This window comes from Nycticebus coucang, chromosome 7, assembly GCF_027406575.1.
Source record: "Nycticebus coucang isolate mNycCou1 chromosome 7, mNycCou1.pri, whole genome shotgun sequence".
Lineage (NCBI taxonomy): Eukaryota > Metazoa > Chordata > Mammalia > Primates > Lorisidae > Nycticebus > Nycticebus coucang.
In genome coordinates this window covers 5,386,082-5,408,869 of record NC_069786.1, presented here as the reverse complement: position 1 = coordinate 5,408,869, position 22,788 = coordinate 5,386,082, and the positions used below count along the sequence as shown (strand labels likewise).

General features: G+C 40.8%; 1 protein-coding gene across 4 annotated transcripts in view; it reads left to right on the top strand.

Annotated features, from left to right (window-relative positions):
• Window positions 1–22,788, top strand: part of DLGAP2 (DLG associated protein 2) — a 594,688-nt gene that overhangs the window by 303,848 nt on the left and 268,052 nt on the right. The gene's annotated exons all lie outside the window — the stretch shown is intronic.

Below are 22,788 nucleotides of genomic sequence, written 5' to 3'. Positions count from 1 at the left end.
AGTTTCATGAAAGTATTTCAAATTGTATATAAAACCAGCACATTGTACCCCATAATCGCATTAATGTACACAGCTATGATTTAATTTAAAAAAATAAAAACATTTAGGATGTTTTCTTAACCTTAGTTCTCTTACTTTTATTTTTTGTTTTAAGGCAGTCTCATTCTTTCACCATGAGTGCCACGGCATTGTCATAGCTCACAGCAACCTCAAACTCTTGGGGTCATGTGATCCTCCTCTCTCAGTTTCCCAAGTAGGTGGGACTACAGGCACCCACCACAAGTCCTGGCTAGTTTTTCAATTTTTACTAGAGACTGGCTCTCACTCTTGTTCAGGCTGGTATCTAATTTCTGAGCTCTAGCAATCCTACCATCTCGTGCTAAAATTACAGGCATGAGCCAGATGTTTGGTTTTCTTTATTGTTAATTTTGATTTCTCTTTTTTGTGTGTGTGCTTTTAATATCAATTAATATTAAGGCAAATTCAAGTTAAGCCATTAATCAAAATGAGAAGTCTTTAGGCATGTGTTTGAGGCATAGTGGCAGGCAGACTCTAAGCCACAAGGGTGATGAAGATGGTTTCCTGCTCTCAGAGTGCTTTCATCTAAGAAGAACAGCAAGAGAAAGAGCAAAATACAATACCTTACTCTTGCTTTAGCACTCACCTGACATTCATGGAGCATTTGCTGTGGATAGGAAGATGGAGTACAAACACGGTATCATACCCTCCTTTCAAGTAAAAAACACAGTTGAGTGTGTGCCTGTATGTGCCACCATCTAAACACCAAGCACCATCACATTCTAAGCACCGAGACCTGAGCCTGTTTGGCAGATAGAAAGTATCTTAAATAATTATTGAATTAATAAATATTTATATACAAATTCATTTTTAAGGATACATTCATGGCTTTATGTCATCCTCACAATTACCCTGTGTAAGAGTAGAACAGAAACTAATGAAATCTACAGAAACAATAGAGAAAATCAATGAAACCAAAACTTGGTTCCTTGAAAAGATGAACACGATTATTAAGCCTTTAGTTAACTGAAGAGGAAAAAAGAGATGACTTAAATTACTAAAATCCAGGATGAAAATGGAGAGCTTACCACCAACCTTACAGAAATAAAATTTAGAAAGTGATATCCATCCTATTTGAAGAACTCTCAAAATTCAACAATGACAACAAAAAGACAAGCAGCCTAGTATAACAATGGGCAAAGAATTGATCAGCCATGTCCCCAAGGAAGATGTACAAATGGCCAACGAGCATATGACATGATGTTCAAAATTATTAGTCCTTAGTAAAATGAAGTGGAAGCTACAGTGAGATGCCACTTAATACCTTATAGGGTGGTGATTGTTCAACAACTTTAGTAAAACAGAAAATAACAAACATACATTAGTGAGGGTTTGGAAAAATAGGAATTCTCATACATGGCTAATGGGGGTGTAAAATTGCTTAGCCGTTGTGGAGAGCAGTGTAAGTTTTGCCATCCACAGAAACCTGGAGCTGCTGCCCTGTGTATGTGCTCACAAGAGTTGAGAACGGCAACATGGTCAAGTATATGCACTCACACTCTTCTCAGTATAAACCCAAAGAAAATTAAACTGCCACCTTGTAAAGACAGCTGCACTCAGGGGCAGAGCAAGATGTTGTACCAGAAGGATCATTCAGCTGAGCTCTCTTAGAGTGACTGGGGAAAAAGAGTAAATTCAGCAATACTGGGAGCAGGGACATTACCCAGAGTTGTAACTCAGGGAACACAGTGGGGAGGTAGTGAGCTGGATACAGTGTATGATTTGGAGTGGTAGAAATTTGATAAATTAGGCAAGTGATTGCAAAAATGGCTATGATCAGCTGGCCCCTTATGGAGGAGGTCCAGGATGGGAGGAAGCCTTTCTAGAGTTTTCAGTTGTTGAGGGTAGCTGCACATTGAGTGGAAAGGTTGGATGAGTGGGCAGACTTGAACAGTATACAGCAACCCAATTTGAAGGCCAGTTGGAGTGAATTTGCCATAGGTTTGGTGGCTGGTGATGCAGCCATACTGAGAAGGTCCTGGTGGCCAGGGGGCCACATTGTGGGATGATCATGAGAAGGTCTTAGCAGGGGCCTAAAGCATGGCTGTCTTAATTTCGCCTGTCAGGATCAGAACTCTACTCTTAGGACAGGCTGAGGTATTCCTGCACTCCATGGGAATTGAAGTCAAGGGGCACTGTGAGACCTGCCCTTGAAGGATTCTTGTGAGATTTAAGATCTCCACCCAGCAGAGTATGGGGATGCTGCAGAAACAATCAGGAGATCAGAAATGAAGGCAACTAAGTTTGGAAGAAGGACGATAGAGGTTGATGGCTGTGCTCTCTGTTTCCTAAAAATACCACACACCACCTGGTGTCCCGGCAACATGTTGCAACATTTTGTCATGGAGAGCAAGGACTTCTGTTTCTTTGGCCACGAGAAAGAGTTTGGCTTTGCTTAGGGTGAGACCACTTCAAGATCTAAGCTCTGAGACAAAGTAATTTAAAGCAAAGGAGCCAGGCAGAAGGAAAAAGGAGGACAAGAAGGTGACCAAGAAGAAAGAACACATGAGGAGGAACCAACAGAAAAATTCTGACAATAAGAAAAGCTAAGACACAGTAACTCCCCCAAGGGACCACGAGTCTACAGAAACAGAGATGCAGAAGACTCCGTCTATAAAGAATTAATGGACTTGACAGAAAGGTAATTAAAAATATAGATGATAAAGACAATAAAAGGAATGAAAAGACAGAACCAAAAGTTGAATGGAGATATGTAGAATATATGTCTCCTGGACACAGCATATGGAACACCCAGAAACTAAGGTTCAAAACTTAGCTTTCATGATGGCACAAAGGACATTCACAAGATAAGATAAACAGAAAGAACTCCACCACACTCATCATTTCTCTCAATAAATGTCAATGGACGAATTTACCACTGAAGAGACACAGGCTGGATGACTGAATAAAAGAGCATAAGCCATCCATATGCTGTATCCAGGAGACATACTTAGCTTTGAAGGACAAATCAGGACTCAGGGTTAAGGGAAGGAAAATAGCATTTCAAGCAAATGGAAATCAGAGGAAAGGAGGGGTTACAATCTTATTTTCAGATACAAATGAATTTAAAGCAGTTAAAATTAAGGAAGACAAAGTTAGACACTGGTCAAAGGAACAATACAACAAGAAGACATTTCGATTTTAAATATACATGCACCCAACTTAAATGCTCCCAGATTTATGAAACTGACATTGATGGGTCTGAGCAATATGATAATTCCATAAAACCATAATAGTCAAGGACTTTAACATCCCTCTGACAGAACTGGACAGATCCTCTAAACAGAAACTAAACAAAAATGCAAAGGACTTAAATGTGACCCTAGAACAAATGAGATTAATAGACATATACAGAACACACTATCCCAAAGCTAAGGAATAGACATTTTTCTTGTCAGCCCATGGACCATTCTCCAAAATAGATCACATCCTAGGATACAAATCAAACCTCAGCAAAATAAAAAGAATATAATTTATACCTTATCTCTTCTCAGTCCACAAGGTAATAAAACTAGAACTCAATTCCAACAAAAATACCCTTCCCCACGCAAAGGCATAGGAATTAAACAACCTTATGATGAATTATATTTGGGTTCAGGAAGAGATAAAAGAGGAAATTGATAAATTCTTCAAACATAACAACAATGAAGACACAAGCTACCAAACTTTGTGGGATTCAGTAAAAGCAGTCTTAAGAGGGAAGTGTATTGTATTGGATGCCTACATTTGAAAAACAGAAAGACAGCTCATCGGGCGGCGCCTGTGGCTCAGTCGGTAAGGCGCTGGCCCCATATACCCAGGGTGGCAGGTTCAAACCCGGCCCTGGCTGAACTGCAACCAAAAAATAGCTGGGCGTGGCGGCGCCTGTGGCTCAGTGAGTGGGGCGCCGGCCCCATATGCCGAGGGTGGCGGGTTCAAACCCAGCCCCGGCCAAACTGCAACAAAAAAATAGCCAGGCGTTGTGGCAGGCACCTGTAGTCCCAGCTGCTCGGGAGGCTGAGGCAAGAGAATCGCATAAGCCCAAGAGTTAGAGGTTGCTGTGAGCCATGTGACGCCACGGCACTCTACCCGAGGGCGGTACAGTGAGACTCTGTCTCTACAAAAAATAAATAAATAAATAAATAGCTGGGCATTGTGGCAGGAGCCTGTAGTTCCAGCTACTTGGGAGGCTGAGGCAAGAGGATTATTTGAGCCCAAGAGTTTGAGGTTACCGCCTGTAGTCCCAGCTACTTGGGAGGCTGAGGCAAGAGAATCGCTTAAGCCCAGGAGTTGGAGGTTGCTGTGAGCTGTGTGATGCCACGGCACTCTACCGAGGGCCATAAAGTGACACTCTGTCTCTACAAAAAAAATAGAAAGACAGCTCATCAACAAACTCATGAACTATCTTATGGAATTGAAAAAAGAACAATCTAATCCCAAACACAGTAGAAGAAAAGAAATAATCCAAATTGAATCAGAGATTAATGAAATTGAAAACAAGAGCCATTCAGAATCCCAAACACAGCAGAAGAAAAAGAAATAATCAAAATTAAATCAGAGATCAATGAAATCGAAAACAAGAACAATTCAGAAAATTAACAAAACAAAAAGTTGGTTCTCCAAAAAAATAAATAAAATTGATAAACCTTTGGCCAGATTAACTAGAAATAGAAAATTAAAATCTCTGATAACCTCAATCAGAAACAACAATAGGGAAATAACAACAGATGCCACAGAAATACAAGAGTACTACAAGAAACTCTACTCCCAGAAATTTGATAATGTAGAGGAAATGGATCCATACCTGGAAATACACTGTCTCCCTAGACTTAACCAATAAGAAATAGATCTCTTGAACAGACTGACTTCAAGAACTGAGATTAAAGAAACAATAAAAAATCTTGCAACAAAAAGTGCACTGGTCCAGATGGCTTCACATCAAAATTCTATCAAACCTTCACAGAAGAGCTTATTCCCATATTCAGAAATTATTCCAAAAAATTGAGAAGGTAGGAATCTTCCTCAACATGTTCTATGAAGCAAACATCACCCTGATACCCAAACCAGGAAAAGACCCAACTAAAAAGGAGAATTTCAGACTAATTTCACTAATGAATATAGATGCAAAAATTCTCAACAAAATCCTAGTCAATAGATTACAGCTATAATTTAAAAAAAAAAATCATTCATCATGATCAAGTAGGTTTCATCCCAGAGATGCAAGGCTAGTTTAACATTCACAAGTCCATAAATGTAATTCACCGTATCAACAGAGACAAAAATGAAGACCACATGATCCTCTCAATAGATGCAGGAAAAACGTTTGATAAAATGCTGCATCCTTTTCTAATTAGAACACTTCGGGAAAAAAGCATAGGTAGCATATTTCTTCATCTGATCAAAGCCATCTGTGAAAACCCACAGCTAATATCATACGGAATGGAGTAAAACTGAAATCTTTTCCATGTAGAACTGGAACCAGACAAGGTTGTCCTCTATTGCCACTACTATTCAACATATTGCTGGAAGTTCTAGCCAATGCAGTCAGGCAAGTGAAGAAAGTAAAGGCTATCCTAAGGGGGCAGAGGAGGTCAAACTCTTGCTCTTTGCTGACAATATGATCTTATACATAGATAACCACAAAGACTCAACCCCAAGACTCCTGAACATAATCAAAAAATACTGCAATGTCTCAGGATATAAAATCAATGTCCACAAATCAGTAGCCTTTGTAATACGCCAATAACAGCCAAGTTGAGAAGCTTCACAGTAACACAGTAGCTTCAAAAAAAAAAAAAATGAAATACCTTGGAATATACCTAACAAAAGAAGTGAAGGACCTCCAGAAAGAAAATTATGAAACCCGAAGAAAAAAAATAGCAGAAGATATTAACAAATGGAAGAACATACTGTGCTCATGGCTGGGAAGAATCAGCATTGTGAAAATGTCAAAGCAATCTACAGATTCAATGCAATCCCCATTAAAATACCATCATCATACTTTCAAGATTTGGGGGGGAAAAATCTTCATTTTGTATGGAACCAGGAGAAACCCAGGGTACCCAAGGCAATCCTTAGTAATAAAAACAAAGCCAGGAGTATCACCCTATTAGACTTTTGGCTATACTATAAGACTATAGTGATCAAAACAGCTTGGTAAGGGCAGAAAACTAGAGACATTGATATTTGTAACCAGTTAGAAAACTGTGAAATGAAACTAAAATCTTATAGCCATCTGACCTTGATAAACCCAACAAGAACATACACTGGGAAAAAGAATCTCTATTCAATAAATAGTGTTGGGAGAACTGGATAACCACATGTAAAGGACTAAAAGTGGACCCACACCTCTTGCCAATTACAACAATTGACTCAAGATGGATAAAAGATTTAAATATAAGACATGAAACAATAAAAATCCTCAAAGAAAGTGTAGGGAAAACACTTGAAGATATAGACCTGGGGAAAGACTTTATGAGGAAGACTTCTGTGGCAATTGCAACAATAACAAAAATAAACAAGAGGAGTTAATTAAACTGAAAAGCTTTCGTACAACGAAGGAAACAACAACCAAAGCAAATAGACAACCTTCAGAATGGGAAAAGATATTTACATATTATGAATTAGACAAAAACTTGATAACTAGGATCAACAGAGAACTTAATCAACAAAAAAAGAGCCAACAATCCCATATATCACTGGGCAAGAGAGAAGAATAGAACCTTCTCTAAAGAAGACAGATGAAGGCTAACAAGCATGAAGAAATGCTCATTGTCCCTAATCATCAGAGAAATGCAAATCAAAACCACCCTGAGATATCACCTAACCCCAGTGAGAATGGGCCACATCACAAAATCTCAAAGCAGCAGATGCTGGTGTGGATGTGGAGAGAAGGGAACACTTTTATACTGCTGGTGGGACTGCAAACTAACACAACCTTTTTGGAAGGAAGGATGGAGAATCCTCAAAGAACTCAAATTAGGCCTCCCATTTGATCCTGCAATCCCATTACTAGGCATCTACCCAGAAGAAAATGAACATAAGGACATTTGCACTAGACTGTTTATTGCAGCTCAATTTACAATCGCCAAAATGTGGAAACAGCCTAAATGCCCACCAACCCAGGAATGGATTAACAAGCTGTGGTGTATGTACACCATTTAGCCACTAAAAAAGATGGAGACTTTACATGTTTTGTATTAACCTGGATGGAGGTGGAACATATTCTTCTTAGTAAATCATCACAAGAATGGAGAAGCAAGAATCCAATGTCCTCAATTCTAATATGAAGGCAGTAGATGAGCTAGTACAGGGGGTGGGGGAGGGGAACGAGCAAGTGAGGAGAGGAGGTGGGGAGGGGGGCACAGAGTATGGCTCGCCTCTTGGGTGCAGGGCACAATTATAAGAGAGACTTTATCTAACAAATGCAATCGGTGTATCCTAATTCTTTGTACACCTCAATGGATCCCAAACAATGAAAAATGAAACAAAATTTTAAAAAGTCAGTTGCATTCCCATGTTCATTGTGGCTTTTATCACAACAGCCAAGATATGGAAACAACCTAAGTGTTCTGCAGGTGAATAAACACACACACACACACACACACACACACACCCTGGACTGTTATTTGGCTTCAAGAACAGATTGGCCATTTGCCACAATGTGGATGAACCTGGAGACTTCCAGGAAGTGTGTTTCACACTAAATGAAATAAGCCAGGCACAGGTAGAGAAATAGCTCAGTTTTATCTCATATCTCATTTCTATGTCTAATTAAAATAAAAAAAGAGGTCATATGTATAATGAGAGAAGAAAACCGTGGCTACCAGGGCAGCTGGAGGAGAAAGGGGAGACATGGGGGAAGGACACAAAGTGGCCGGTGCGTGGACCACCAGGTCTAAAGACCTCATGTCCAGCGTGAGGACCACAGTTAATAAAATTGCACTGCATTTGGGCTTTCTGCAAAGTGAGGAGATTATGGCTGCTCTTGACACACACACACACACACAGGATAACTGGGACAATGGACATGTTCATTTGCTTTACCATTACCATTTTACTCTCTATATAGAACTTATGATATCATGTTATATACTTTAAATATATACAATAAAATTTATTTTAAAATTTAAATTAAAAAAATCCAAAAAGATTTATAGAAAGGAAAGAGACTGAATTAGTAATAAAAAAAAAACTACCCACAGAGGAAAACTCAGGTCTAGTCGCCTCACTGGTGAACTCTGTTGAACATGTAAAAAAGAATTAGCACTCACCTTCCTTACATTCCTCCAGCATTATAAGTGAAGTGAGCCCCAGCTTATCTGTGAAGCCAGGATGGATCTGGTATCATAAGAAATAAAATACAAACAATTTCCCTTATGAATTAAGATATAAAAATCCTCTACAAAATAACAGCAAACTGATCTGAACAAACATAAAAGAAGATGCTGGCTCGGCGCCCGTACGCAGTGGTTAGGGCAACAGCCACATACATGGAGGGTGGGTGTGCAAACCAGGCCCAGGCCAGCTAAACAACTGCAACCAAAAAATAGCCGGGCATTGTGGTGGGCACCTGTAGTCCCAGCCACTTGGGAGGCCGAGGCAGGAGAATCGCTTAAGCCCAAGAGTTTGAGTTTGTTGTGAGTTGTGATGCCACAGTACTCTACTGAGGGAGACCTTGTGAGACTTTCTCAAAAAAAGAAAAAAAAAAAAAAAAGAAGAAAATGCCCATCTGGGATTCTTCCAGGAACATAAGGTTTATGTGATATCTGAAAATCGACTAATGTGTGTAATGCACTTTATTAATTGACTAAAAGGGAAAGGATGGCATGATCACCTTAATACATGCAGAAAAAGTCCTTGATAAAATCCAACACCTCTTGGTGATACAAATACTCAACAAACAGAAGAGAGATCCTCTACCTTACAGGTGATGTCTGTGAAAACACACAGTTAACCTCAGGCACAATGAAGGAAGGCTGAAAGCTTTGCCTCAGTGGTAAGGAGTTGGCTCTCAACATCCCCACTCAGCATTGTGGGGTCTCTAACCGAGCAAGAAAACAGAAATAAAAGGCATTCATTTTGAAAAGGAAGGAGTAAAATTATATCCACTTGTAAACAATGTGAAGTTGTATAGAAAATCTTGAGGAATCTACAACAAATTATTAGAAATAATAAACTGAGTTCGGCAAGGTTGTAGGATACAAGAATCAGTAATATTTATGTGCACCTTTTTGAATAGCTTTATTGAGATGTAATTAACCAATAATATAATTTACCTTTCTAAAGTATACAAGTCATTGGTTTTTAGTGCCTTTGCAGAAGTGTGCGATTATCACCCAGTCTAATTTTAGAACTTTTTATACTCAGCAACCACTCCAAACCCTCGCCACACACAGCGCTAGCAAATCCCTGGTCTCTTTTCTTTCCCCATGGTCTTACTGTGCTTACTTATTCTGTATAAATAGAATTATGTCATACTGATCGTCTTTGTGACTGGGTTCTTTGAGTATGTTCCCAAGGTTGTCCCATGGTGCTTTGTAAGTCAGTGTTTTGTATGTACTTTGTTCACACTTTCATGGGAAAATAATATTCCCTTGCATGGACACACCCCTATTTTATTTATTTGCGATTTATTGGTAGACATTGGTATTGTTTCTGCCTTCTGGCAGTGATGAATAATGCTGCCGTGAACGTATGTGCATGCGTTCTGTGTGTGTTCTGCTAACTTTCACTGAATAGTCGCCATGTGGCACATTTATGGAGATGAATCGGGTCTCACCCGAGCTCTAAGGAGCTCTTAATTTAATAGCAGAAGACCGAGCAGTAACCCCGTGAGAGCAGGCACGTGTCTGTCTTATTAATTTTTGTAAATGTCTCACCTAACATGTTGATCCTGAATGGTTGGCTGCTGCGGCTGAACACAGAGCGCATGGAAGAGCAGGATGAGGCTACAAGGGGATGTGCTCAACAGCTGGAGGGACTTCAGGGGCCATCTGAGGAACCTTTGGCAGGCGAGGGCGAGGGAGGGGCTCCAGGTCCCACAGCCCCAGCTTCCTGGTGTCTCCTCAGGGCTGCAGATGTTGGTGGGTGATCTCAGTCCATAGAAGTCACCAGGCAGCTGCCCATTGTCTGTCCAGACCACACCTGCAGAATAGCAGGTCCCCACAAGGAGCCCACTCTGCCTGAACATGCAAAACCTGCCCAAGTGCAGACAACTTGGGAAGGGATGTTTGCACACACAGGCTACGTCATGGGACTGTGTCCCATGGACAGGTATAGATGATGGTGTTTGCAATCTCAGTGACACAGAAGGATTCCATATGCATGGGACAGGGTTTGACTAGATGGGCAACAGTATCTTCATCAGTAATGGCCCTACTGAAAGTCCCAAGGACACCTAAGTTTTTAAAAGATAAAATTTCTAAAGTTAGGCCTGGCGCGATGGCTCACACTTGTAATCCCAGCACTCTGGGAGGCCGAGGTGGGTGGATCACCTGAGCTCACGAGTTTGAAACCAGCCTGAGCAAGAGTGAAACCCTGTCTCTAAAAATCAGCTGGGCATTGTACAGCCACCTGCAGTCCCAGCTACTAGGGAGGCTGAGGCAAGAGAATTACTTGAGCCCAAGAGTTTGTGGTTGCTGGTAGCTATAACGCTAGGGAACTCTACCAAGGATGACAAAGTGAGACTAGCAAAAAAAAAAAAATGTCAAAAGTTCTTCATCCTTGACGCCTATTACTATTTGGAGAAAATTTAAGTTAAAAAGCCTCTTCTTGTGCTCCTGTAAGGGGAAGTCCTCTGCGGCAGTGCACTGGCTTGCTACAGCAGTGGTCATAGGTCATCACAAACCCAGTGGATTCAACAGCACAAATGTGCCATCTGTCATCCCCAGGTCTGAAATTATGGGGCCGGAAGGGCTGGTCTTTCTGAGGCAGTGAGAGGAGCATCAGCCCCAGCTCAGCCCTGACTTCTGGCAGTTCCTAGGCTGTGGTGGCATCACTCTTATCCTCACAGCAGGCTCCTCCTCTGTGAGTGTCCCCAAATATTGCCTTGTAATAAGGACACAGCCACGTTGATTGATCAGAGGCCATCCCCCTAAGATGATATGACCTCATCTTAACTAATTACACTTGCTGAGACCTTGGTGTTAACACATGGCATAGGATTTCAACATAGGAATTGTTGAAGTCAACTCAACCTGTAACAGGTAGGTGGTTTCAGTTCTAAGCTAATCAAGTGTAAGGGAACAGATTGAAGACATGGCTAGTAGCATATTCACTGGGTTTGACTTTGGGCCGTTCATGCACTTGGTTTCATGACCTATATTTTAGGCACAATCTGAGGTGGTTGGGAGCGAGTTGCACCCTTCATTTGACTGGGGCTTGTGTGTGCTTTCAAGTGTGGTCGCCCGTGCACGTGTACTTCTTAACACTGAGTTGCCACCGCACTGTGCTCGGAATGGGGGGTGCATCTTGAGGTATTGTTCCTGCACTTACTCCACGATGCCTAGGTAGGTGCGGGGGGACGTTTCCCTCCAGTCAGGCTTGGTCATCTGGAATGCATTCCCTTATCACTAATGGACATGCTGTGAACTAACTGTAATTTACATTTTTCAGAGCAAAACTGTGATGTAGATTTAAACCAGTAAAACACACATAAGTGGTAAAAAAGCAATCAATTCTGGAAACACTGGGATTGGTCTTGTTTAACTGTAAAGTTCAGAGGCACTTATACTCTTAGATCTGATGAGTTCATTTTCACAACTTACAAATGTATTAGAGAAAAATGTAGTTGTCACACTGTTAAAATGACTTTTCTAATAATTCTTTTTGAAGTTTTAATATGACAAGGTACATCAATTATGAGCATTACCTCTATTTAAATATTTCCTTATGGATGTGAGATGCTCTCTGAGGGCACTGTGGGGAGGGGGACGAGTTTTGACTTGCTTTGATGACTGGCATTCTCGTATAATTTGGTATAATGGGATTTAATTTGTTTGTAGATAAACTTACCTAAAGGGACCACCACAGGAACAGAAATCTCACCGCTTATATAAACAAAAGAAATTAATTAATGTGGTAGCACTAATTGGTTTATCCACTTTGCTGGCAGAGCTCTGGGACTAGGGGCTTGAGTGGTGCCTAGTGTCTATGTAAGAGTCCAGGAGAGGCTTGGGCCATGGGAATGCTGGAGAGAGTGGCAGGGCAGAGGAGGGCTCTAGGGGCTGCAAAGAGCTGTAGACATGGCTGGGTGCTGGGACCTGGGGAGCGGCTGGTATGGCAGAGACCTGTCTGTCCTTCCCTGGCCATGGACCTAGTCACCTCAGTAAGCTCTGAGTGTCTCCCATGAAGACACAGTGACGGTCCTCCATAGCTAACATCCTGTGTTTTCTATAAAGTAGTCCCTGTCTCTGGAATGCTGGCCAAACCCTAGCCTGTGTCCTCTTAAATCACACTTTTGCACATTTCCTCAAGAGAATGGCCTGGCTTGCAGAATGGGGCACTTTTTCCCAAAGGCCTTGTTACAGTTGTGCCCATTCCTGGGGTCCCCTAGTGAATGTGCATAGATCTCCCTGAATGTAAGGATGGATGAACAGATGGACAGAAACTTTCTTTAATCCAATCTTGAATCATCTCAAGCCTTCTTCTCCCAGGGAGACACTCCTGCTGCCCTGCCCCCAGGGAAACTTGAGTGCTTTATACTTATTTTCCATATCCTTGTATTTTTGTATTTTGTTTTTCCTGATTGCTTGAACATTTGTCTCTTTCATAGAAAGAGGCTGAGTCCTTGGCATGGCACAACGTAGTCTGTGCCCACGATGTGTATGCTGTGTGACATGCCCGCACCTGCTCTTTAGTTTCTCAGGTTCCTCAAGGTGCATGACCCCATGGCACCGTGCATTGAGCCTCTGTTCTGCTTTGTCAGGTTTTGACATTCGTACATTTTGCTAAAACTGTGGTGATCTGTTGTGCACACTCTTACACACCCAAACACTTGTATACTATGGTCCTTCCTTACACTTAGCTGCTCCAGACTCCCCATTGTCTGTGGTGCGAGGGGGTGGTAGTCGTAGGGGATGGGAAGTCCAACCCTCTCTTGGGAGCACAGCTGTGGGGGCAGGTGCTCTGGGTACGAAGCCCAGTTAGGACCTTTGCTGGCTGTGGGACTTGAAGAGAGTTTTTCAGTTTCCCTCTCACAGCAGGGTTACACAGTAGGGGTTAGGACGGTTCTAAAGAGGGTGCCCTGGGCTCCTTGAGGGGTGGGCCACTCTGTGTGCCCCTGGCTTTGCCTTGAACAGATGTGTTAAACTCATCTCTCAGAATAAATTGTAAGGTCACATATTTTGTATTTTCCTTTCATTATTTGCAAAAGCAGAGCAATTAAATAGCCTTTGGATTTACTGAGGGAGTTACATGGCTCCCTCTGTTTTTCCTAAAGAAGATCTAGAAAACCACCCCAGGCATGAATTTCTGCACTTCTGAAACCTGAGCCCCCTGATACACAGCAGGGGGCTGCTGTGCTCCTCTGTCAGGTACATTGTCATGAAACTCAAACTTGCTGAAGCAACTCCCTAGCCTAAAACCCCTGAGATAGCCTCCTGGCCTCTGGGATTGCATCCAACTTCTTGGCATTTATCAAACAGATAGGCTGAATCTCTACAATGGGCCTGGGCCTCCCTTCTTGCTTCCAGCTTCCCACCAAGCTTCTGATGTGCAGGACACTTGTCTCCTTTGTGTGTTGGAGGCTTGCTGACGAGCTGAGAACGTTGCTCAGTTGGGTGAGTTTGTGTGCACGTTCGTCTCTCCTCCCAGCTCAGAATCTGAGACTCTGTGTAGGTGCTCAATAAATGATTGTTAAATGAATGATGTATTTAGGACGTTTTTACCCATAATCACACAACACTGAGTTTGTGCACAAAGGCTATATGAATGTGGGACAAAGTGCCCAGTGGGTCACGTGCACAGCAGGTCACGACAGGATGAGACATAATATTGTAGAAGACACAGGGGTAATAGGGGGTGGGTTATCTCATCCTGGGGCGAGGGAGGCACATAAAAGCCGACATTCCAAGAGGATCAGTATTTAAAATAAAACTTACAGCATAGATAGAATTTCGACACATGGTGCTGGGACAACAGGATGAAGTCCAGCCCCCACCTTTCACCATGTACAAGAACTAACTCAAGATGGATCAAAGACCTACATGTAAGGGCTGAAATGATGAAACCACATGGGCACACATCTTTGCAATTCTAGCTTAAGCAAAAGTTTCTCAGCTATGACACTGAAAGAGAAGTAAACAGAAGAAAAAATAGACACATTGAGCTTTATCAAAATGAAAAGTTTTGTGTTTCAGAAATCACTATCAACGATGTGAAAAGAAATCCCACAGAGTGGGGAAATATTTTACAAATTATGTATCTAAAATAAAGAGTAGAAATTACAAAGAACTATATAACTCACTGATGGAAAGACAAGCCAAGAACAGAATAATACAAAGGACCTGAAAGACTGTCCAAAGAAGAAGCACTGTGGGAGGACACAGCAGCATCAGCCACCAGGGAAACACACGTCAAAATGCAGTGCTATGCCCCCTCACACCCTTCAGGACGGTTAAAATTCAAGAGACAGACAATAACAAGAATTGGAAGGATTAGCTAGAAATTAGAGCCCTGGCGTGCTACCGTTGGAAATATAAAATGGTGCAGCCACTTTGGAAAACCATATGGCATTTCCTCCAAAGTTTAAATATAGAGTTAGAATATGACTGGGAATTTCATTTCTTGGCCTGTGCCCAAGAGAAATGAAACATATGTCCACTCAAAAACTTGTATATGAATTTTTCAGAAGCATTATTCACGATAGTTAAAAAAATGGAAACAACCCAAGTACCCAGCAACTAAGGATAAATAAATTGTGGTTCATTGAATTTGATAGACATCTACAGAACATTTCATCTTAACAAAACTGAATACACATTCTTCTCATCAGCCCATGGAACAGCCTCCAAAATTGATCAAACTTAGGTCACAAGGACAACCTCAGCAAATTTAAAAGAATACAAATTATTCCTTGTATTTTCTCAGATCATCGCGGAATAAAAGTTGAACTCATCAATAACAGGAATCTGCATACTCATACAAAGACATGGAAACTAAATAATCTTATGCTGATATAGATCTAGGTCAAAGAGGAGATTAAGAAGGAAATTTCCAAGTTTTTGGTACAGAATGATAATGAAGATACAAATTATCAGAACCTCTGAGATACCACAAAGGCAGTCCTAAGAGGGAAATTTATAGCGCTGCAAGCTTTCCTTAAGAGAACGGAAAGAGAGAAAGTCAGTGACTTAATGGGACATCTCAAGCATCTAGAAAAGGAAGAACACTCCCACCCCAAACCCAGCAGAGTGAAGGAAAGAACCAAAATTAGACCTGAATTAAATGAAATTGTGAAAACAAAAGAATTATTCAAAAGATCAATGAATCAAAAAGTTGGTTTTTTGAAAAGGTTAACAATATTGATAAACCCTTGGCTAGCCTAACCAGAAACAGAAAATTAAAATCCCCAATTTCATCAATCGGAAATGAAAAAGGCAAAATAACAACATACACCTCAGAAATTCAAAAAGTTCTTAATGAACACTACAGAAAACTCTATTCTCAGAAATACGAAAATCTGAAAGAAATTGACCAATACTTGGAAGCACACCACCTCCCTAGACTTACCCAGAAAGAATTAGAAATGTTGAACAGATCTATGTCAAGTAAAATAGCATCAACTATACAAAATCTCCCAAAAAAGAAGAGTTCGAGACCAGATGGCTTCAGAATTCTACCAAACCTTTAAAGAGGAACTAGTACCTCTATTACTCAACCTTTTCCAAAGCATAGAAAAAGAAGGAATAGTTCCCAACACATTCTATGAAGCAAACATTACCCTGATTCCCAAACCAGGAAAAGACCCAACAAGGAAAGAAAATTATAGACCAATATCTTTAATGAATATAGATGCAAAAATATTCAATAAGATCCTAGCAAACAGAATCCAGCATCAAATCAAACAAATCATACACCATGACCAAGTTGGTTTTATCCCAGGGTCTCAAGGATGGTTCTATATACGTAAATCTATAAATATAATACATCACATAAACAAAGTAAAAAAGACCATTTGATTCTCTCCATTGATGAAAAAAAAAGTTTGATAATATCCAGCATTCTTTTATGATTAGAACACTTAAGAAAATAGGTATAGAAGGGATATTTCTTAAGCTGATAGAGGCCATCTACAACAAACCCACAGCCAATATCATGTTGAATGGAGTTAAATTGAAATCATTTTCACTTAGATCAGGAACCAGGCAAGGTTGCCCATTGTCTCTACTGCTTTTTAACATTGTAATGGAAGTTTTAGCCATTGCAATTAGGGAAGAAAAGGCGATCAAGGGTATCTATATAGGGTCAGAAGAGATCAAACTTTCGCTCTTCGCAGATGATATGATTGTATATCTGGAAAACACCAGGGATTCTACTACAAAACTCTTCGAAGTGATCAAGGAATACAGCAGCGTCTCAGGTTACAAAATCAACATTCACAAATCTGTAGTCTTTATATATACCAACAATAGTCAAGCTAAAAAGATAGTCAAGGACTCTATTCCTTTTATAGTAGTGCCAAAGAAGATGAGATATTTGGGACTTTTCCTAACAAAGGATGTGAAAGATCTCTATAAAGAGAACTATGAAACTCTGAGAAAAGAAATACCTGAAGATATTAATAAATGGAAAAACATACCATGCTCATGGCTGGGAAGAATCAATATTATTAAAATGTCCATACTACCAGGCAGCGCCTATGGCTCAAAGGAGTAGGGTGCTGGCCCCATATGCCGGAGGTGGCAAGTTCAAACCCAGCCCTGGCCAAAAACCGCAAAAAAAAAAAAAAAAAAAAGTCCATACTACCCAAAGCAATATACAATTTTAATGCAATCCCTATTAAAGCACCACTGTCATACTTTAACTACCTCAAAAAAATAATACTTCGTTTTATACAAAATCAGGAAAAACCTCGAATAGCCATTACTCAGAAATAAAAACAAATCAGGAGGAATCACACTACCAGACCTCAGACTATACTATAAATCGATAGTGATCAAACCAGCATGGTACTGGCACAAAAACAGAGAGGTAGATGTCTGGAACAGAATAGAGAACCAAGAGATGAACCCAGCTACTTACTGTTATTTGATCTTCTATAAGCCAATCAAAAACATTTAGTGGGAAAAAGACTCACTATTTAACAAATGGTGCTGGCTGAACTTGCTGTAGACCTGTAGAAGACTGAAACTGGACCCACACCTTTCACCATTAACAAAGATAGACTCTCACTGGATTAAAGATTTAAAGTTAAAACATGAAACTATAAAAAATATTAGAAGAAAGTGCAGGGAAAACACTTGAAGAAATTGGCCTGGGAGAATATTTTATGAGGAGGACCCTTCCTGGGAAATTGAAGCAACACCAAAAGTACATTACTGGGATTAAAGATTTAAATTTAAAATATGAAACTATAAAAATATTAGAAGAAAGTGCAGGGAAAACACTTGAAGAAATCGGCCTGGGAGAATATTTTATGAGGAGGACCCCTCCTGGGAAATTGAAGCAACACCAAAAATACATTACTGGGATCTGATCAAACAAAAAAGCTTCTGCACAGCCAAGAACACAATACATAAAGCAAGAAGACGGCCCTCAGAATGGGAGAAGACATTTGTAGTTTATGTCTCTGACAAAGGTTCAATAACCAGAATCCACAAAGAACTCAAGTGTATTAGCAGTAAGAGAACAAGTGATCCCATCTCAGTGTGGGCAAAGGACTTGAAGAGAAACTTCTCTGAAGACAGGTGCACAGCCAATAGACACATGAAAAAATGCTCATCATCCTTAATCATCAGAGAAATGCAAATTAAAACGACTTGGAGATATCATTTAACTGCAGTAAGAGTAGCCCACATCACAAAATCCCAGAACCAGAGATGTTGGCGTGGATGTGGAGAAAAGGGAACACTTCTGCACTGCTGGTGGGAATGCAAACTAATACATTCCTTTTGGAAAGATGTTTGGAGATCACTTAGGAATCTAAAAATACCTACCATTTGATCTTGCAATTCCTCTACTATCCAGAAGACCAAAAATCAGTTTATAACAAAGATATTTGCAGCAGAATGTTTATTGAAGCCCAACTCATAATTGCTAAATCATGGAAGAAGCCCAAGTGCTCATCGACCCATGAATGGATTAATAAATTGTGGTATACGTACACCATGGCATATTATGCAGCCTTAAAAAAGATGGAGACTTTACCTCTTTTATGTTTACATGGATGGAGCTGGAACATATTCTTCTTAGCCAAGTATCTCAAGAATGGAAGAAAAAGTATCCAATGTACTCAGCCCTACTATGAAACCAATTTATAAGCACCCACACTTCCATATGAATGCTATAGCCCAACTACAGTCCAAGATGAAGGGGAAAGAGGAGGGGAGGGGGGAGGTTGGGTGGAGGGAGGGTAATTGGTGGGACCACACCTATGGTGTGTTTTACAAGGGTACATCTTAAATCTACTAAATGTATAATATAAATGTCTTAGCACAATAACTAAGAAAATGCGGTGAAGGCTATGTTAACCAGTTTCATCAAAGTATTTCAAATTGTATATAAAACCAACACATTGTACCCCATATACTTTCCAGTCACCCCATAGCATTTGGTGAGTGTAATGTTCAGGATGTGGGTACTTGGCCCAGATAATGCTAATCGGTCAAGGAAAGAAATTAACCACGCACAATCGTAGCATTCTAGAAACTTTCCATCTTCTGGAAATCTATACCTGGATTTCCCACTATTGGTAGTTATATTTAAGAGTTTAACTTTACAGCAGTGATGCTTTAGGATACAGGGACTGCTGGCTGTGTCCCATCCCTCCCTGTCCCTCTGTCTCTCTACTGACTGCACCTGCTGTCTGAGGCTGTGGGGGGCTCTGGAGCTTCTCACTTTTGTCTCTACCCATCCTCTTTCTCTGAGGAGCAGAGCAATCATCTTCTACATCAGCAGAATTAAATCTGGCTTTAGGAGCCCATAGTTTCATTTACTAACAGCTTCTTGGAATTTTGAGGTAAGTCTTCCACCATAACTATGCTTCTGGCTCTAATTTAGGATAATATTTCGTATAATCTAAAGCCATGGCAGAGACTTATTGTCTTTGAAAAATCAATGTAAATTCAAAACTGTCCCCCTAATCCTGTACTTTTCCAGGTAGGTTTAACTGCCTTTCAATTTTATGCACTGCCTGGTGGTGACAGAAATGAGAAAAATAGGGTGTAATAGGTCAAAAATAGAAAATATAAATCCAAGTGAAAAGGAAGGATGGCAGCCCGCACTGGGCGAGTGCTATTTTGACTTTTGTGGTACAGGCCCTTCTGTTTGGGAATGCAAGCAATGAACCCAGGCTTGAGAGATGAATAACAGCTTGGTGCCCGGTACCAAATAATGCCTGGGTTATCAACTCTGTGAATCCTACTGTAATAAATGAATACCTTGTCATGAGCGGAAAAAAGAGGCTTAAAAATAAGCGATACTTTGCTGACACTTTTGGAACAAGCTAAGGACAAGGGCACAAACTCAGAATGTCAGGGAAGGGACATTTGATATGATACAGAAGGTTCCAGGGACATAGTTATGGCTGAGGGAACTGAAAATAAGCCCAGAGCAATGCCGGACTTGTCACTGCCTCTAGAGCTCACCGGTAGGGCCTGTGTCCTAAGCCATCACAGTCTTGCAGACTATTTGGTCCCTTTGGTATTTCATACAAATTTCCTTTATTTTGATAATGATAAGAGAATTAGGTCAAGTCTCCTGAGGCTAATATTTATTTTCTGTGTATAATTGTCAGAAATAAATATGGCATTTAACTGAACAGCTATTTTAAAAACATGAGTCAACATTTATATGTGCCCAGAGAATGGGCCATTCTGTATTAGAGGGCTGCTCACTGCACCTGCATGCGTAGTTTTACCTACAAGAATTCTTAAAAACAGAACTTGAATAATATCCTGTGTAACCGTTCGTGGCTGACCACAGGCAAATCACTTTGTTTCTTTGGGCTTTTCTTTCCTTAACTGAGCAAAAGCAGTAATGATGCTGGCTATTTACACAGAGCTGCCATGGGATTCGTAAGGCTGGAGTCTGAACAGTACTGAATTTCATAGGAAAGAAAGACACAGGGGTAAAGTAAACTATCAATTGTCTGTGGGTGAGCCGTTTACTTTTGGGCTAATTTTTCATCCCAGGTGCATGTCTGCTGGGCAGAGAGCACATATTTGGGTTGAAGGATAATGAGCCCCTGTTGTTTCTCAAAGACTTCAATAAATTCTTTAACTTTCTGGAGTCAAACTTACTCTGAAGGTGAGTCTGCAAACATCAGACCCACACATCACGTATTAGGTTATGACAGCTGGATGGTGGAGGACCTGAGATGAGAGCTAACTGCCCAGTCCAGGAGCTGCCCAGTGTGGAGCGTCCTGGCAGACAGGAAGGTCCAGGTGTCCCAGCAAAAGCTCCGGAGCACACGACCTTTCCTGTTTTGGTCATAGCTGTGTCTCTAACACATAGAACGAGGCTGGGAATGTGGGGAGTGAGCAAAGGTTTTCTCCAAGGATATCTGAGCATTCTTACTCTCACAGTGATGGTGAAAATGTGAGCGTGCACACGCATAACCAGAAACGATGGCTTGTCTTCCCCTCCACGACTGTGGCCTTTGATCCCCTGTGGCTTTTGCTTTACCAATGCCACCTATTTCTGGGTTTGCCTTCACATGTTTTCACTTCATTTAAAAAACTGAATTAGAATTCTATTTGCATGCTGCTATTTAGTTGAACAAACTTTCCTGCACACTGGAGCACACTTACTCTCAACCTGTTTTCTAATTACAGTCATGAGTCACTTGACTTTGTGTGGCACTGGGCGCGAAGTATACCCCCAGATAGCAGGTACAATCAGTATATGTTCTGAGAAACGTGTCCTTAGGCGATTTTGTCACTGTCTGAACGACAACAGAGCACAGTTACAGAAATGCACAGCCAGGCTGTGGGGTCCAACCTGCCACTTCTGGGCTGCAGCCCTGCAGGGCACACACCAGACACAGGGCAGTCGCACCACAGTGTTGGTGGCCGTCTGAGCATATCTAGATGTTGAGAAGGCACAGTGAGAGTGTGGGGTTGTAACCCTGTGCATCCTGTCACTGAGTTGCACTTGGCCTCTGACGTGCTCTCATCCTGTATGTCACTAATGATGCAATTTTAGTCCATTTTGCTGCTCTTGTGCATTTCTGATGTCAACACAAAAGTAGCCTCTTCCCCAGACATATTTGCTAAGTCTTGTCCCTGAAGTGGCTGCACCCAACTGGATAACTTCTGCCCCTCCTCCAGAGGACACTCAGGCGCTGGGGCACACGAGGCCAGTTGGGTGTAACTCTCACTGTATTTGAATTGGACCCTCTTATTAGTGTCTGCCCATGGGAGGTGATTCTTATATTTCTAGATGACTAATCAAGGAAGATTGCTTATTAAAATAAAACTACTAACATTTATTGATTGATAAATATGTGCTAGATGTGGGGCTAAAATATTTACACAATTATTTCATCAATTCTTGGAATAGGTCTAGGAATAAATTCTATCACCATCCTATAGATAACTAAGGCTTTTTAAATTCTGAAATTAAAACAAAGGCAAAATTCAGATGATGCTGATAGTAATAGCTAATATTTAGGGGTTTACATTGTTGCCAGAAATATTTTTTGCCCTGTCTACGTAAATTATTTGCTGCTTTAAATCACACTGCAAACTAAAAATTAACACATTGTCTGAGAGGTTCACTTTACATTCTTCTCTGTTACGTAACCCACAGAACTACCAATGCTGTCTTCACAATTCCTGAGAAATAACTTCCAAGAATTTGCTCTTTCTCATTCTAGGCTTTTACTTTACTTTTATAAATACACATTACTGGTATATTATAATATTTCAATGAATATCTATTAGCATCATGCCTGGCCCATAACAAGTTTTCTGTAAATATTTATTTAATGACTATTAAAGAATGCTTATTCAACTATGAAACTTACACACAATGTTCTACCTTTCACTTTTTTATTGTATTTTTTAATATTTGATATTTTTCTTTTGAGCACCACGAGATTCTATGGCATCCACAAAAAAATTTAAGTATTCTTCAATTAATGACTAGGGAAGTTCTTGACCTGTATGTCAAGTTATGTGATAGTCACGTAGCCACATGGTCATCATGTCATATTGTCATTTAGTTATCTGGCCAGGGTGTGGTGTGTCCTAGTGCCATGTGGGTTTGTGGTCATGGTGTCTCATGGCCATGTTGTCATAAGGCCGTGAAGTCATATGGTTACATGACTGTGGTGTCATGTCAAATGGCCGCAATATCATGTGATCATGTTGTCATATGGCCATGTGGCTATGTGGCCATGGTGTCATAATGTCATGTGACCATGTGGTTGTGTGGCCATGGTGTCATATTGTCATGTGGCTGTGTGGCCATGGTGTCATGTGGCTACCTGGTCACATAATATCCAGCCCCTGGATGAGAGAGTGCCTGTCCATGGAGTCTTGTCATGTGGCCACGGTGTCATGCTGT